Raw genomic sequence first — 12,314 nt, forward strand, 5'->3', positions numbered from 1 at the left:
AGCTTACAAGCTAGCGAGCGAACGGGGGTTTGAGGAGGCAGACCACGGCCCCTGTAAAGAGCGGATTCAAAATCTGAGCCTGGCCCTCGGGAAGGCAAAAGGCATGGTATGCCTTATAAGCCCGAAGGCAGGTCAGGTGGATTTTATGGGGAACGAGGGGAGGACAGTTCCAACGTCACCGGTAGTGCACAGGGACGACCCGGTTGAGGGACAGGAGATCTTACGACCACCACCCGTAGCGCCAAGTTTCAGCGAGGTTTGGCAGCAAGGGGGGGTGGAGCCAGAGTTGGAAGCGGAGGTGGAGCAACCCCCACCAGAGAGGTCGGAGCCGGGACCGATGTGCCCAGCACGGCATCGGAGATTCAGCCCACCCATCAATGGCGACGATGAGGGACCCCTCCAAAACCAGTTCGTATTACCCTATAGCACCCAACAGCTTAGGGCTATGGTGAACCATAGCCCAAAGCTCTCCGAAAAGGGAGACCCCGTGATCCACTTCAGGGACATAGAGCAGGCAGCCAGCATCAATGACTGCAATGGCACTGAGCAGGCCAAGATGCAGCTATTCTCCCTGAAGAGTAGTCTCCTCCAATCCCTCTCTGACGAGTGTAAGAGGGGGCAGAGTGGGTATGAGGAGCTCAGAGATACGGTTCTGGAGGCCATGGGGATGAACGTGGGAAGTCCTTTCTCCCATGTGGAGAAGACGGTCCAGCTCGCAGGGGAAACCCCGCAGGCTTTTGCAGACCGGCTATGGCCGGTGTACCGGAGGGCCTGCCCGGGGAAGCCGAACCGGGTGTTCCTGAACGGGGATCCCCTGGCCCATTGGCTCTGTTGCCTGGTGGTGAACAGCTTGCCACAGGTCCGGGCCAAGGCAGAAGTCTGGTTCGACCCCAAGAACCCCCAGACCACCGAGCTTACGGTGATCAGACAGTTGACTCTGGCCTATAAAAACGTAGGGGAACCGATGCACACCCACCTAAAGGAAAGGTGCATGAGGTAAAACCCGACCGGGTAGGAAAGAATGGCACCAGGAAGGGAATAACCCCCCCAACACAAAGACGAATTGTTACGGGTGTGGGAAGGATGGTCACTGGCGGAAGGAGTGCAAAAACCCTTGGAAAGGTAACAAGGGAAAGAATTCCACAGCCCCAGCCCAAAGGGCGGAGGCAGGAATCACTCCCGCAGCGGTCGAGTCACTTTTGGACACCATGAGGTCCTTATTGACTGGCCAGGGGAGAGTAGCAGCCGCTACCGGTGCTCTCACCCCGTCAGCCCCATCCAACCTGCAGCCCTGACTAGAGCCAGCGCAGCCTGTTTACCTGTGTTCTCTCCGGTATGATGAATGGAAAAGACCCCTCTTGGAGATGGAGGTAGAAAAGGTGACGGGGACCTATCTGTTAGACACGGGAGCATCCTGCACCGTGGTCCACTCAGCTAACCCCACCACCTCGCCTCTATCTAACGGGGTCCCATACAGTCTGTCGGGGTTCACAGGCAAAGAACAGGCTGGCTCGTTTTCCATCCCGCTCGCCATTCATTTAGGACCGCTCCGCTCTAAGTGGACCTGTGTCCTGATGAAATGGGAAGTGGAGGGTGGAAGAGGGGTCCTGGGAGCCGACTTTATTGTAGGCCACGGGATCCTAGTGGATTTGAGAAATCATTGCCTATGGGGGGCAGGTAAAGTGAAGAACGGAGAGGTAGTAGTGATCCCAGGAAAGGAAGGGAAGGGGACCGTGTGCACCATGAAGCCCAAAGAGGGTTATAACCTCGAGCTTATGGTCAGTAACACCCCACAGAAGTTCCAGGCATTTGTGCAGGCCCACCTGGCCACATTTGCCACACACAAACACGACTGCGGGAGGGTCAATGGGTTTGAGGTCAGCGTAGACGGGGACCCCATGGCCCGACCACAGAAACAGTACAACTTCCCCAGGGAAGCAGAGCCAGACATGGAAGCAGCCATGTCCTCATTAGTACAGCAGGGAGTTCTGAGACCGATAGCCACCCACGTGAATTCTCCATTGCAGCCGGTTAGAAAGCCGGACTATTCCTGGAGGGCCACGGTGGACTATCGGGTGCTCAACAGTAACATCCCAGCCTGTGCAACCACGGTAGCAGCAGTTGCCGACCTGATAGGAAGTATTCCAGCATCCGCGACCACTTTCACGGTGCTGGATATTTCCAACGGGTTTTGGTCCATCCCTTTAAGGAGGGAGGATCAGTACAAGTTTGCCTTTACATTTAAAGGGCATCAGTACACGTGGAACTGCTTGCCTCAGAGCTTCCATAACAGCCCCAGCATTTTCCATCAGTGCATGGCAAACAGTTTAAAGGAGTTCAGCCAACCCAGACAGTTGGTACAATATGTGGATGACCTGCTTCTCTTCACCAATTCGAGAGAGGAGCATGGCCCACTATTGGCCGAACTGCTGGAGCAAAAGGGTTTTAAAGTAAGCCCCAAGAAAGCGCAGATCGGCCAGCAGGAGGTGAAATTCCTAGGCCTGACCGTACGTGCTGGAGAAAGGGCCATAGATAAGGCTAGGAGAGAAGCGGTACAAGAGTTACCAGTCCCCAACACAGTGACGGGTGTGAGGTCATTTCTAGGGCTAACCGGGTACTGCAGAGACTTTATTGAGGACTATGCAGCCACAGCAGCCCCTCTGCTCTGACTTCTACACAAGGGAGTGGAGTGGCTTTGGGATGTGGGTTGCCAGGCAGCATTTGTCTGGCTCAAAAAGGACTAGCACCAGCTCTAGGGGCTATAGATGGGGGGGAAAGAGTTTTTCCTGGAGGTAGCAGCCAGCGGGGACAGCCTGAGTGTTGTGCTGCTCCAAGAGCGGCACGGCAGGCTGAGGCCGGTGGACTACTCCTCCAGGATACTCACGGATGTGGAGAGGAGCTACTCCAACTGTGAGCGGCACCTCTTGGCCACACATTGGGCTGTGAAAAGATCGCTGATTTCACAGGCACCTCTCCCATCACCCTCCTCACCCATCACACACCCACTCAGATGCTTCTGGATGGGAGGATCAAGGATAGAACAGTGAGCAGTGCCCGCATTGCCCGCTGGACCTTGCTCCTCTCACAGATGGATCTTAAGGTGAAGGGTCTCTGCGAGCCAAAGCTCGCAGCCAACCTGGTATATCCTGGAACAGCCCACCGGTGTTCCATAGAAGGGGTTTGGGAAGTGAACATAGGTTTGCGGGCCGGGATACATCCCACAGGCCGCGAGATCTATGTAGACGGTTCCAGCACGGTATCTGCTGGCGAGCATCTCACGGGTTGTGGAGTTTATGACCCAGCGGCAAACATTGCCCTGGCGATTAAGCTCCCCAGCGCCATGAGCGCCCAGCAGGCTGAACTGTCCGCGGTAGTGTACGTCGTTACACACCCCGAAATCTTCCCCACCCCATACACGATTTGCTAGGACATTATGTTTACGTGCAATTCATGTACGGAGTACCTGGCCATCTGGTCTCGCCACAGATACACCTCCGCTGACGGGAGACCCCTCACAGTAAAACCCCTGCTGGAAAAGATCCTGGCAGCAGTGGGGGAGGAAGGGGAGGTTTTCATCAACAAGGTGAAGGCCCATTCCTCCACAGAACCAAGGCCAAGGCAACCAGCAGGCTGACTTGCTCGCCAAGGAGGGTGCCCGCACAGGCACTTTCTGGGTCCAGACCCATGGCGGTGGTCAGAGGTAGGGACGGGACCCAAGGGAGTGTAGGGGTAGCGTTAGCCCTGGACCTAAAGACGGTCCAAGCCCAAGACCCCGTCCTCAAAGCAGTCCTCAGTGCAGTAACTGAGGGAAAAAGGGTAGAGGGTCCATACGGCACAGCAACCCTCTCTGTGAAAGAGGGCATGTTGTTCCAGGGGAAACAGTGGGTTGTGCCACAGCAACACCGGAGGGAATTCCTTCAACTGGCCCATGAGGGTCCAGGAGTGGAACAGGCGGGATGTTGACCGGGACTCAGGGACGATGGCCATGACTCAGGGACGATGTCCACGAGTTCTGTTCAGGCTGTCTTGTGTGCGCTGCTAACAACCCTGACCCCCACAAAAGGAAGGTACCCATGGGACACGTCAGGAGAGTAGAGGGACCATGGCAGTCGATACAAGTCGACTACATCGGGCCCCTGCCCACCGCCCAGGGAGGCTATAAGTACTGCTTAGTCCTGGTGGATGTGTTCACCAAATGGGTAGAGGTCTTCCCCTGCAGAACAGCCACTGCTCTGGGTACTGCCAGGATCCTGGTCCGGGAAGTGTTCTCGCAGTGGGGACTACCACAGTATGTGGAGTCCGACCAAGGGAGTCACTTCACCGGACAGGTGATGCAGAATACCCTTATGCTGCTAGGCATCGAGGGGAAATGGCATGTGGCCCACACCCCGCAGTCATCAGGGATTGTGGAAAGAATGAATAGGACTTTAAAAGAAAGGTTGAGGAAGGAAATGGTGGACTCGCCCCGTAAATGGGCCGAGGTCCTACCGTTGGTTCTGATGGGGATCCGGGCCAGCCAGTCTAAAAGCACGGGGTACTCCCCGTACGAGCTGATGACCAGCAGGGTTATGCGGACCCCCACCCATGTACTAGCCCCGATGCTCACGGAGGGTCAGCTCAGAGAGGTAAACAAGGACAGGTTCACCCTAAACCTTTTTGAGTACCTTAAACATAGAAACATAGAAGATAGGAGCAGGAGTAGGCCATTCAGCCCTTCGAGCCTGCTCCGCCATTCATCAAGATCATGGCTGATCATTCAAACCCTAGCACCCGGTCCCTACACCGACAGCCATCCCACCCAAGCCCTATCCCCGTAACCCCGTAACCTCACGTATTTAATCCCCCCTAACACTAAGGGTCAATTTTTATCATGGCCAATCAACCTAACCCGCACATCTTTGGACTGTGGGAGGAAACCGGAGCACCCGGAGAAAACCCACGCAAACATGGGGAGAATGTGCAAACTCCACACAGACAGTCACCCGAGGCCGGATTTGAACCCGGGTCCCTGGCGCTGTGAGGCAACAGTGCTAACCACTATGCCACCGTGCTGCAGGTCCACGAGCAGGCGGCTGGGAACATGGGATTAACCGATTGCTGCTCGAACCCCGTAAGCACCACGAGTGGGAAGTAGGAGATCAGGTCGTGGTTGTAGTGTATGTACCTTTAAGAGGAACTATGTTTTTGAAGCCCCTGTATACTGTAGTACCAGTAGTGACCACTCGGGTATATAAGCCTGTATAGCGTCTTGTGTAGTTAGTTCACCTCCAGACTTTGTTCAGTAAACACTTGTTAAATCAACTCCTGCATTCCGTGTCTCCATTAACACATGGATCTAACAGTGGTGACGAGTTAGAAACAAACTTACCTGCAATTCGGCAGCACCTCAAGGAGGTTGATTCCTCAGACGAAGGTCGAAGCCAGAAGCAAGAAAAAAAAACTGTGGTTTCACCAGCTAAACGGGCTGGTGGCAGGTAGTGCACTGATCCTTCCTGGGCTGCGGCGGGCTAGAGCTCGATCGGGTGGCTCTGCAACGGGGCCGGGCAGCGAGTTGGGAAGCAGAAGCAAAGAGAGAGAGAGGGTGGAGCACTCAGGGCGCGGCCGGTGCTGCAAAGCAGGTCGGCGTTCAGACCGAGCAGAGGGAGGGGAAAGTCCCAGAGGGTCCGCTCCACGACGGGAATGGTTCTCCAAGTAACGGAGAAACTATTGAAGCGATATATATTAAAAAAAATAGAAATACCGCGAAAAGCTGCAGGTCGCAACGGGAACCACGGAGAACAGCGTTGGCAGCAGCGGCAGCGGCGGGAAAGCGCGGGAGGCGCCATCTTAACTCGGCGGGGAAGAAAGAAAAGCGCGGGAGGCGCCATTTTGATCCATCGGGGATGGAGGAAAAGCGCGGGAAGCGCCATTTTAGATTTTCAAGATGCCAAAGACTGGCAATATTACTGCTTTCGATAGTGGTATAGAAGATTGGACCACATATGTCGAAAGAGTGGAGGTATATTGCAAGGCGAATGAAGTAGCAGATGATAAAAAGGCATCGGTACTTCTAAATCTGATGGGCACAAGGACATACGGGCTGTTACGAAACTTGATCACTCCAGCCAAACTGATGGACAAGAATTTTAAGGAGATTGTTGATACCTTACAGGAGCACTTAAACCCAACATCGCTGCTGATAGCAGAACGATTCAAATTCTTCAGGAGGAATCAGCACAAGAATGAAAGTAATGCTGATTACCTCACCGAATTACGAAAGCTGTCAAAGCACTGCCAATTCGGGGCAGGACTGGCAGATTCTCTACGAGACAAATTGATCTGCGGTCTCCTAAGCGAAGGAACACAGAAAAGACTACTTTCTGAGAAAGATTTGACACTGGACAAGGCTTTCAGTGTGGCTGTATCATACGAAGCAGCAGCAAGAGGAGCTGCAGAGATACAGCAAAAGCCACAGGACTTTGGCACCCATGAAATGACACGGGGTTTCGAGAGATGTTATCGCTGCGGCAGATCCACCCATGACCAGAAGGACTGCTGGTTCAAGGACAAAGCATGCAGGCAATGCAGAAAGATGGGACACATTGCATGTGTATGCAGATCTGGAAAGAAATCCGCTGACAGTAAAAAGGTCAATAAGGAAAAGTACAGAAAGGTACAAATGATGACGGACAGTAGCTCCGAAGACCAGAAGAGCGATAGCAACTCCGGAAACAAGAGACTAAGCTGTCTCAAATTACATAATGTAATTGCCAAAGAAGATTACCAGACCATTTGGGTTACCCTCACGATAGCGGGGTCCCCAGTCAAAATGAAGCTAGATACAGGATCAGCTCTGACCGTCATGAGTCGACGGGATTACGAGCGGCTATTTCCGCATATACCTTTGAAAGACACATCCATTATCTTGAAGACATATACGGGGCAGAAAGTATACCCCAGAGGGAAAATAAAGGTGCCTGTTGTATACAACGGCAAGGAAATACAGAAGTTGTATTTATACGTTCTGCAAGATGGTGGTCCACCATTGTTGGGACGTGAATGGATCAGAAAGATACGTTTAGACTGGCACTCCATTCAGGCACTGACGGTGACCAGTAAGAAAAAAAACGATGATGACGTCATACCTGGACGATTAAAAGAAATCTTGGCTAACGCCAAAGAAGTGTTTCAACAGGAACTAGGAACCCTGAAAGGTGCCACCACCTCAATAAAAGTGGAAGATGCGGCAATTCCCAAGTTTTTTAAGGCAAGGCCGGTGCCATACGCAATTTGTCCAGCCGTCGAGGCAGAGCTGGAGAATTTGGAAAAAGCAGGCGTGTTATCCAAGGTAGATTGGAGCGAGTGGGCAATACCCATTGTCCCGGTCATGAAGAAAACGTTGAATAATGATAAATCTGAAGAACAGAGAAAAGTTCGCATCTGTGCGGACTTCAAGGTGACTGTAAACCCGGTTCTTCAGACGGTACAGTATCCTCTTCCGAGGGTAGAAGATATTTTCGCCTCACTAACCGGGGGGAAACGTTTCACCAAAATTGACTTAGCACAGGCATATCTACAGATGAAGGTTGAGGAGGCCTCTAAAAAGTATCTCACGATAAACACACACAAAGGCCTGTACCAGTACAATCAACTGGTTTTCAGAGTGGCATCAGCTCCGGCTATCTGGCAAAGAGCTATGGAGCAAGTCCTGCAAGGGATTCCGGGGACTCAATGCTACCTAGACGACATCCTTGTAACAGGAGAAAACAACAACGAGCACCTTGCCAACTTGGAGCAGGTGCTCACGAGGCTGAGAGAACGGGGCCTACGAGCAAATTGCCCCAAGTGCGAATTTTTCCAGAAACATGTATCATATTGTGGCCATGTCATTAACGAAACAGGGTTGCATAAGTCACCTGAAAAAATTGAAGTGGTCGTAAAGGCCCCAGCGCCTGAAAATGTCTCACAATTAAGGTCGTTCCTGGGATTAGTAAATTACTATCATAAAGTTTTACCAAACTTGTCGACGGTTCTGCACCCTCTTAACGCACTGCTACAAACGGGAGTAGTTTGGAAATGGAGCGAAGACTGTAAACGTGCCTTCCATAAATGCAAAGGCTTGATCACGTCCAGGGAAGTGTTGGCTCATTACAACCCATCACTGCCAATCAGACTGGCGTGCGATGCATCCCCCTACAGCGTGGGAGCGGTATTATCGCATAGATTCCCTGATGGCTCGGAGCGGCCGATAGCTTTTGCGTCACGCTCATTGAACTCAGCTGAGCGTAACTATGCCCAGATCGACAGGGAGGCACTCAGCCTGGTGTGGGGGGTGAAGAAATTCAACCATTACCTACACGGAAAAAATTTACCTTGTTGACTGACCATCAACCCCTCGTCTCCATATTCAACCCTAAAAAGGGCGTTCCCATTATGACAGCGCAAAGGCTACAGAGGTGGTCCCTTTTCCTAGGGGCACACCAATATGACATACAATATAAAGGAACAAAACAGCATGGGAATGCTGATGGGTTATCGCGCCTACCGTTGCCAATGGTGGAAGAGGCACCTACAGTGGACCCAGTGGAGATGTTCCATTCGACCATAGTGGAATGTCTACCGGTGACAAATTCTACCATTGAAAAGGAAACGCGAAATGACCCGACTCTCTCACGAGTCTACGATTTAACGGTGAAGCGATGGCCAGCACATGGCAAACCATTGTTGCCAACATTCTCGCAAAGTAGAGAACAGCTGTCAATGTGCCGAGAAACCTTGATGTGTGGATCCAGAGTGGTGATTCCACCCAAACTCAAGGATAGAGTGCTAAAGGGGCTTCACGAGGGGCATCTGGGCGGAGTGAAAATGAAGAACTTAGCCAGAGCGTTTGTGTGGAGGCCAGGTATCGATGGAGACATCGAAGAAATGACCAAGAGCTGTCTAGGATGCCAGAAGGTCCAAAACGCCCCACCACAAACCACTCTACATCCATGGGAGTGGCCCTCATCTCCATGGCAAAGGGTACATATCGACTTTGCTGGTCCATTTATGGACTCAATGTTCTTAATCGCGGTGGATGCACACTCCAAGTGGCTGGAGGTAATAAAGATGTCCTCCACCACCACGGAAAAAACCATCACAGTATTAAGGACCATATTCGCCAGGAATGGGCTGCCTGAACAGATCTGTTCTGATAATGGACCGCAATTTGTATCCGAAGAATTCAGGAAGTTCTTAAAAAACAATGGGGTTAAGCACTACACGTCCGCCCCATACCATCCCGCCACCAATGGATTGGCTGAAAGGTTTGTCCAGACCTTCAACAAGGCCATAAAGGCCATGGGTAATGAAGACATAAATCTACAACTTAAGGTAGATAACTTCTTGTTTGCGTACAGGAATGCAACACATGTGGTTACAAACCAAACCCCCGCCATGATGTTTTTCAATAGAAACCTAAGATGCCGGCTGGATTTGGTCAAGCCAAACGTCAGAAGGGCCGTAGAAAACCGGCAATTTCAAAGCATGAATGAAAGGCCAACTAGAACCTTCCAGATAGGTCAACCAGTTTTGGCCCGGGACTACCATACCGAGAAATGGCAGCCTGGAACTATTTGCACATGACTGGGACCGCTGATGTATACCGTGGACATTGGAGAAAGCATAATAAGGCGCCATGCTGACCAGATCATAGAGTCATCTGAAAAAGGACAACCTACACCACAACTCTATACGCCTAGTGATGAAGCAAAGATACCCATAGTATCTACCTCCGATCCGGTGATACTGGAACCAGAGGAACCCGACACTGGCATTGAAGCCGAATCGACCTTGCCAAAAGAACCTACTACACCACCGAGGTGTTATCCGGACCGAGTCAGGAAGCCTCCAGAGAGACTGAATTTGTAATTGATTAACTTCAGCAAATGTGTATATTATTGTTCTTGTAAAAATATTATTTAATGATTACTTAAAATGTTATGTACTATTTATCTAAAAGGGGAGGAATTGTAGTGTATGTACCTTTAAGAGGAACTATGTTTTTGAAGCCCCTGTATACTGTAGTACCAGTAGTGACCACTCGGGTATATAAGCCTGTATAGCGTCTTGTGTAGTTAGTTCACCTCCAGACTTTGTTCAGTAAACACTTGTTAAATCAACTCCTGCATTCCGTGTCTCCATTAACACACGGATCTAACAATGGTGAGGAACTATGCCCGAGTAGGGAGTTTGGAACCATTATACATGGGGCCCTACAGCATTGTAGATAAAGCCAGCCCCATGGTATATGCTGTGAAGATGCCTCAGCGCACAAAATGGTTTCATATCAACCAGTGCAAACTGTTTAGACCTGAAAGGGAAAAACAGCCAGTTGGGGTAGGGTCTGAGGATAGAGATCCTCAGCCTGCAGCAGGAGCGAGTTCACAGACTGCACAGTTAGGCGCTGTGGCTTGCTTAAAGGGAGGGGCCATTCCGCCCATCGATTGGGACACTCCCCCGCTCTTCTGGGATCCAGATGAGGAGGGACCCGAGGGCAAAAACCCCGCCCCTAACCCAGGTGTAGAGGAGAAGGGACCTGAGGTCGAAAACCCCGCCCCGGACCCAGCCATGGGACCTGGGGGCGGAGACTCTCAGCTTGCAGCAACAGGCTGTGAAGAGTTATCTGCCCCTAGCCCAGGTTCGGGAGAGGTCAAGCCTGAGGGAGCAGCGGTTCGGGTTAAAGGCCCATCAGCCAAGAAAGCCCCACCCGCCAAGGTCCCTAGAAGGTCCCCACGGACACCCCAGCCAAGGAAACCATGGTCACCAGCTCCCCAGTTACCAAGGGCCGCCCCTCGAGTTAGGGGGAAGTCCAAGGACAGAGGTCCCCAGCCAGCAGCCACGGGCGGCGAGGGACCAACAGTGCAGGACGGTGCGGCCACGCCGGAGGAAGCGGTGTGCCGCAGTCCAACCAGGAATTAGCCTGGCCGCCCGGAGACGGGCGGCAGATGTATATAGTTTAGATAATGTAAGTTTATATTTTAAGATTAGGTATTTAGCTTAAGGTGATGGGTAGTTTTAATTAAGTAATAATCTGCTAAGTGTGTGTGTATTTGAGTCGAGGCAATGGGACCCGACTATGCTTCACCCAAGCCAGAGAATCTCTTGGGGACCTGGCTGCATGTTTTTGTATCTGCTGCAAAAAGACTTTCAGGATGAAGGGGATCGTAATCCTACTCGCCCTGATGAGACTGAACCTGGGAAGGAGCGGTGATGTGGATGACTCCCACATCTATGGGTGCTCCAGAGATAGAGCGCCGATAGCAACCGACGGAAGCGGCGAACGGGATGCGGAGGAGACCGGCGTCTACGTCCATGAGGGAAGGTGGCCAGAGTGGCCGGGGTCCAATTCGTCTCAGTACTCCAGCCAGACCGGGTTCACGTACGGGGTGGCCTCCCTCCTGTGCCCCAGGGTACGGTTCGATACCACAAGGGTCAGCGTCACCGTAGGGAAGCGTGTATGTTTAACGTGCAAGGGACACATCCCTCTGGATAGGTGGTGGTGGCTCAGAAAGCTGAGCAAAGATATGAGAAACCCCGCAGTCGAGTGGGAACGGTTGGGAAACAAAACCCACCGGACAATTACAGGGACTCATGGGGGATTAAGCTTGTGTTGGGACAAGCACGGTGGCATAGTCATCAACAGTCTGGATGACATAGAGCTGCAGACCCAGATAAACGGTTTAAAAACACAGTTAAGGAAGATATTAATGGACGAGAACAAGGTAGTGGGCTCGGAGTTACATGAGGACCAGGCCATGACGGTCCATTTAAAGGAGCACGCAAAGACGGTAAATGCCCTCATAAGGGAGGACAGAAATGCTTCTGACCAGGCTGCGCAGAATGAGGTGTGCGTGCTATATGGGGCGTGGTTGCTGGGCGAGGGCCGCAGTAATCTGGAGGATTTAAAACAGGGTTTAGTCCCCTCCTGGATCAGCAACAAACACCTCGCAGCCCTCCATCCATTTGAGAATGCATTAAGCCCATGCCAACTCTGGCTAGCTTCCGAAGCCTACCCAGTCCCAGTGGATTGTGGACGGTCCAACCACACCATCATGGGAGTAGTAGTTAGGATGCCGGTCATGGGTAGGACAGCCCAACCCACGCCGGTATACAGGGTGGAGAACATTGGAGGCATTCAAAGGGGTGCACACATTCGTTTCACAGCAGTCCCACCTTACGTCATAAAGTGGGAGCATGCTATGACAGGTACTGACCTCTCAGGGTGCCGGAGCCGGGGAGCACACATAATCCTGTGTCCCCAGCAACTGAATGCCTATTCAAAACCGCAGTGCGGG

The sequence above is a fragment of the Somniosus microcephalus genome, chromosome 4, assembly GCF_052327205.1.
Source record: "Somniosus microcephalus isolate GS21.2 chromosome 4, FLI_Smic_1.0, whole genome shotgun sequence".
Taxonomy (NCBI): domain Eukaryota; kingdom Metazoa; phylum Chordata; class Chondrichthyes; order Squaliformes; family Somniosidae; genus Somniosus; species Somniosus microcephalus.